A 6,801-nucleotide genomic window follows, 5' to 3' on the forward strand; every position below is an offset into this window, starting at 1 on the left:
CATTCCGGGGGCTTGGAGGAGTGTAAGGGTCAAGTTCATCCCCAAAGCAGGAAAGAACTCTCATGTATCCCCGACGGACTTCCGACCAATCAGTCTATCATCTTTCTTATTGAAGACTTTTGAGAGACTGATTGACCTGTACATAAGAAACAGGATTCCTCGAGAGCGTTTTAGCCTCTCTCAGCATGCCTACCTGAAGGGTACATCCGTAGAATCTGCTCTGCACTCAATTGTCAAAATCATAGAGGAGTCTCTTAAGAATAAAGATTTTGTAGGTGGTGCGTTCCTTGATATCGAGAGCGCTTCCATAATGTCCTACCTAGGGCGTTAATAAGAGCCCTTACTAAGCTCGGAGTCGAGAGCTACTTAGTAAGGCTCATCTCACATATGCTGCACGATAGAACTGTTACAGCGGAATGGGGCAACGCCTCTGAGCAGCGTAAAGTGAGCAGAGGCACCCCGCAGGGAGGCGCCCTCTCACCCTTTCTCTGGATAGTGGTGATAAACGACGTCCTGGAAGAGATGGAAAGGACCGGATGCCGGGTTAGTGCCTACGCGGATGACGAGGCACTCATCGTCAGAGGAAAGTTCTTAAACACTCTGTACGATCTTATGCAAGGGCACCTAAACAAATTTGTCCGCTAACCAGGAGGTACAAAAAGCCCCATGCCCAGCTCCCCTCAATAGGGGTATTCCACTTGTTCTCTCCGACAGGGTGAAGTTCTTGGGCGTAATCCTGGATGGGAAGTTGTCACGGAAACCAAATGTTGAGGAACGAGTAAAGAAGGCATCGGTGGCTCTCTACTTCTGCAAGAATGCCATAGGGAAGAGATGGGGCCTCTCCCCAAAAGTGATGCACTGGCTATATGAAACCATTATTAAGCCAATAATGTTATATGGGTCTGGTGGAGTTCACTGGAAAAGACCACTCATGTTAAGAAGCTAGAGCGCGGGCAAAGGGCGGCCCTCGTTGGAATCAGCGGGGCGCTCCGGACCACTCCTACTCTAGCGCTAAACGCTATACTCAATGTCGCACCTGTCGAGATTGCGGGAAAAGTAGTGGCGGTTCGCTCAGCCATTAGGCTGAAAAGCTCTGGGTTCACTTTCAACCCAGTGCACGGGCACTCCACAATTCTTGAAAGCTTCGACTTCCTGTCGAAAGAAATGGAACGGGGTCACCCGAGGCTCATTCTCTATGATGGTCGGAGAATTATCTAAGTGGTCGATATTCTTCGATAATTTTCAGAGACAAAACCTGCAAACCGGGAAAGTTAAACACGGGTTCCACAGGAAGATGTTCTTTCGCCACTGCTGTATATATCAAAGCTCCCTCAACCACCAGAGAGTCTCGATTGTCTCTTATGCTGACGACTGCTCAATAATGGCGTCTGGGAATGGAATTGATGTCATGTGTTCGAAAGTAAACGGTTGACTGTCCGAACTTTCTCGGTACCCCAATGCAAGGAGCCTAACCTTTCCCCTATGAAATACTCGGCAACCCTCTTTACCATCTGGGAGAAGGAGGTCACCCGAAAGTTCTCGGCGCATACTACCGAAATTGTCACTCGAGTACAGAGCCGCAACAAGGTCCTCAAGTCGCAAGCTGCACCTCGGGCAAAGACAAATAAATAGTTCTGGCAACATACAAGACAATTGGCCGGCCGGTTCTAAACTATGCAGCGCTCGTGTGGGCGAAGGGGACTAGCAGGACACAATAGACGAAGCTGTAGACATGGCAGAACACGGCACTCCGGACCGCGACAGCATGCCTCCCGATGTCGGCTCGACACCACTTTCATGAAGAGGCCCAGATGCTTCCCATCACAGACCATAACAAAATGCTCTGCAAGCAGCTCCTAGTAGGGTGCCACAGATGGGGGCACCCGAACAGACAACTGCTTGCAGAAGAGCCCTCACCAAGGCGCGTGAGAAGGCATCTCTAGAAACTGACACAATTTTCAGTGACATTAATACATAGGCCAAAAGTGAAATAAGGTGACAGGTAATAAGATCAACGGGAATAAGGTCAATTAACTTTATTTCCCACCCTGGTCCGAAATAAAGTCAATTGACATTATTATCTTTTCAAAAGCGAAATAAAGGCCATTGACATTATTGCTCTTTTAAACATTCAATTTGCTTAGCTTCGCGGCGGCCCTCTTCCTCGCGCTCCGCGTACCCCACGCGACCGGCGCGCCACACCACGTCACGCTACGCCCAGATGGTTTCTAAAATCACAAATTAGTTTTTGTGGAAATTGCAGATAGTGGATATTAATGAATTTAAGCCCTCGATATATAATACTTTTATATTTGTAAGATATTGGAAAATGTTTTCTGTGTTTTGGCAACAACTTGTCTGCAGTAAAAAAGCATATAATTTGTGTTTCAAAAGTGTGTGAAAACAAAGAACGTAAATCTATAAGAAGAGACAACACGTTATAATTGTAGCGAGTGTGAATATCAGGACCGTGCCTTCTCTTTTGCCCAAATACGTTTTTAGATTGGATGAAAATAGAAGGCACGCTCCTGATGTTCACACTCGCTACAATTATAACTTGTTGTCTTTTCTTATAGATTTACGTTCTTTGGTGAAAATCAATCAATTAACTTACAAGATCTCGGTTCCGATATTAAGTAATCAATAATTGTTTATACCCGCATTTTGGCACATTGGCTTGAATGTGCCATCTAATAAATACTATCGTCGTTCTCCTTAGTTGATTTTAAATGATGTCACAAATTGCTGGCGGAGACATGAATACAGTGTAAGAAAATTCCTTGTCTATAATTGTTTCCTTATAGAAAGGTAGGTTTCTTTTCCACCTTAGACATTCCGAATTCGTTCAAAATATGCTAATTTAAAACACAGAATTCCTTCAGTGTTCCTCAGGGGTTTTTGGACATGGACTGTTTCTACAATTTAATAGTGTTCGCTTTATTTTTGTGGGAACGAAACATGTTTTGCAAGTTCTGGATCATTTCTACATTCTTTCTTCAAATATTTCTCGTATTCCAGCTGTGTTTTTCGTTTGGTTTTCCGCATCGTGTTTTTACTATATTCGTGATTTTAAATTTTTTAATAAAATCAATTGGTGTGTGTATTAATAGCACCACACTGAGGATTTGGCAATAACCTTTTTCGGCTATTAAAAAACAAAACTTACGAGGCAATGTTTATTGTAAGAACTACATTTTTTTCTATGAATCGCCATAGGTAATTTAAGCATTGTTGACGCTTTTTCCATTTGAATGAGGAAATAACGTCAATGACTTTATTTCCAAATATTTGTTGACTTTATTTCGCTTTTGAAAGGTAATAATGTCAACTGAATTTATTTCGCACCAGGGTGGGTAATAAAGTCAATTGGGCTTATTTCCGTTGATCTTGATACCTGTCACCGTCAGAAGAAATGTGGAAATAATGTCATTGACATTAATATACAATTGAAAAGTGAAATGTCAGAAATTTTAAAAATCATGCAAGCTTTACGGTGATGTGTAGGCTTGGGGAACTAAAGAACTAGTTTATATCAATGAACTACTGCAATAGTTCGGTCTTTTCATTGAACTAAATTTGTCAGTGCTACTACATACTTCTTATCGCGATCCAAATATTCTTGGCCCGAAAAAATGACCTAAAACCCATCTTTACAGATACGCTTTAATAAGCTTTTGCATTGTTGCCGCTTCAGTTCCTTACGAAGAAGGCTTTTAAAATGAAACAATCTGTTTTTGAACAGCAAAATGTAAGTGCTTATATATCTTACATACATAAATTTGTTTGTATTCCATGAATTTGTTAAAGTTTTTGTTTTATATAGGAACTCGTTTTTTATGTATGTGAATTCAAACTACCAAAGTTTTTCAATAGTATTATAAAGCTTTATACCACGATTTGTTTGTTGGGAAAAATGGAAAAACAAAAGAGTCTAAGCGGTAAAAGTTATAGCTGCTATTTCGCAGATCACCACATCTCATCCACAAACTTCTTTTTTCTAGACTTCAGCAATTTTTGTTTTGTATGTAATATGTATGATAGTAATACGAGTGGAAGATCGATCTCAGCAGCCGGTTCAAAAACGTCCTATCTCAAAAAACTTTTCAAAAACGCTCTATTTCAGAATTTTGTTGAAGAACGCCCTACCTATTTCAGAATTTGATTGAAAGGCGCCCTATCTCAGAAAACTTTTAAAGAACGTCCTATCTCCAAATTTGTTTTAAAAACGCGCTATCTCAACTGACAATACATTGAAAATATGTTGAGATAGGTCGTTTTTGAACTGGCTGCTGAGATTGGTCGTTCTTCCACAAAGGTGTCGATACGTAAATGTATTCGTCAATTGAACTAAATGAACTATATGAACTATAGAACCAGTTCACTTACTTGAACGAACTATTTACAATTGAACGGCTCACTCAAAAGAACTAAAGTGCTCAACTCTGGTGGCGTGTAATAAAGAGCATCGGAAATAACGTAAATGGATACTATGTCGGCCGCTTTGGTGTAGTGGTAAGCAGTGCGCGCTTCAACTCCAGAGCACCTGGGTTCAAACCCTGGTCAAAGCAACATTGCAAAAATCTAGAAAGAAGAAGTTTTTTCTTAACAGCGGTCGTCCCTCGGCAGGCAATGGCAAACCTCCGAGTGTATTTCTGACATGAAAAACAGCTTCTCATGAAAATACAATCGACGTTCGGAGTCGGCGTAAAACTGTAGGTCCCTCCGCTTTGTGTGACAACATCAAGGCGCAAACCACAAATCGGAGGAGAAGCTCGGCCAAACACTAACATTTGTGTAAGCGCCAATCTATTATTATTATTATTATTATTATTATTACCAGGNATTATTACTATACTATTTCTTATCGTTCATAAACAATAGTGTTACCTTTTCGAAAGCGCAGTAAAAGCCATGGACATTATTGCTCTATAAAAAAAAAATATATTGACGAGATACAATTCTAACATACTACATACTATGAACACATAGTATACAGATTTAAAAGTGCATAACACCACAGCGGGATACCCAGCGTCGCGTCGCGCAGTGCACGCCCCGGCTTAGCACCTGTCGTGATGCGCCTGTCTAAAAATTTTTAGTCCAAAGAAAGGCACCAACAAAACTAACACACTAGCACAATAAACACTTACTATATCAATTATTTTTTGCCTCCTTCTACTTTCATTTCACTTTTTTTACTTTTTAGATTATTCTCACAGTTTGTGTATTCTTTAATTTCCGTTAATTTAAATTCAGTTGAGTTTGACACTTTTCAAGATTTTGCCAGAAAAAATTCTTCTGACTAAGTCTGACTATTTCGGACTGAAGAGAGTCACTCTCACTGAGTGTTGCTCTCTCATTTTTGCTGTCATAATAATAATAATAATAATAATCCCAACGGTTTTTACCCTCCATTCCCGCCCATCCGCACGAGGGGCGCAGTCCGCATGACGTACGGAACCAATATTTAAAATTTTTGTGCCGAGTCACGATAGGCAGGAGTTTGTTAAGTGTCGAGATCTAAAACTGTTCAGCTACAGAACTAAATTCATCAGCTGATTTTATGTATTTATGTCAATAATTCAGAGAGTATCGCTTTCTTAATGCTGAAAAGCGGATCTGATATATCAAACGTGCTGGAATGAGAGTTAAAATCCTGGCATAAGCAACGGAGTGGGTCGTGCAATTCAAAATTGGTTTTACAAGCTTTCAGAAATATGGGACAAAAGTGTCTTGATACGCGTGAGGGAACATTAAAGCTTACATCAGCCAGAAGAGACGGACTTGAAATTGACTTGTCAGTAATTTCATTTCATTTCATTTCATTTCATTTCATTTATTAAGTCTATGATTTACAAACCTTACAGACTAGATGTACAAGCTTACGACCTAAGTGTAAATTCGATATTGAAAGTATATAATTAGGAATACATTGATTCTAGTAATAAACCAAAACGAGATCTCGGGAAGGCGAAGTCCAGATCAAGGCTCTTGGAAATTCTATTAAATTCAATGAGAGCTCTGGAAATGGGGTCATAATTGTAATAATTAGCTTTATTAACTTTAATATTAAACGGGTAATGAGTGCGTAAATTTCTATATGGTACATTGAAATTTATTTGCAGAAGAAGCTCTGGACAGTCTACTATGCCATTAATAACATCGTATATGAAAAGCAGAGATTGAATAGATCGCCTAGACTCAAGTGATTTCAGATTTATAAGCGCACAGCGGGCCGTATAAGATGGTAGGGGATCACTAAAATGGAGTGGTTCAAGAGCGAAGCGAATAAAGCTTCGTTGCACTCTTTCAAGTCTAGAGGAATGAGTTGAGTAAATTGGACTCCAGATTAAAGAGGCGTATTCAAGCTTCGAACGAACCAGCGAGTTATAGAGAATTTTTCGGGTGTAGGGATCTTTGAAATCTCTACCATAGCGCCGCAAAAAAGCAAGATTAGAGTAGGCTTTAGGAACGATATAGCTAATGTGGTTAATGAAGGTAAATCCCGAATCAAACATCACTCCTAGGTCTAAAAATTCCTTAACTGAAGAAAGTCTTTTATCAAACAGATAATAAGCCGACTTATGCGTAATTATGCTCTTTGAAAGAGTCATATGGAGACATTTTTTAATATTAAGCGGTAAGTTATTTCTGATGCTCCAAGTAGTTAAGTTGTTAAGATCATTTTGTAATAGCAAAACATCTGACAAAGAAGTGACACTTCTGAAGATTTTTAGGTCATCAGCGTATAGCAAAAACTTGGAATGCTTAAAGCAGGCTCCAACGTCATTAATAAATAAA

General features: G+C 39.9%; 1 long non-coding RNA gene across 1 annotated transcript; it reads left to right on the forward strand.

The window, feature by feature from the left end:
* The first annotated feature begins 5,812 nt into the window (after positions 1-5,812).
* On the forward strand, positions 5,813-6,801 carry LOC108364256 (uncharacterized). Its single transcript, XR_001847739.1, has 2 exons — positions 5,813-6,498; positions 6,570-6,801. It is a non-coding gene; the product is annotated as an uncharacterized LOC108364256 (long non-coding RNA).

The sequence above is a fragment of the Rhagoletis zephyria genome, unplaced genomic scaffold (genome assembly GCF_001687245.7).
Source record: "Rhagoletis zephyria isolate East Lansing unplaced genomic scaffold, Rhagoletis_zephyria_1.1 Rzeph_scaffold_01511, whole genome shotgun sequence".
NCBI lineage: Eukaryota > Metazoa > Arthropoda > Insecta > Diptera > Tephritidae > Rhagoletis > Rhagoletis zephyria.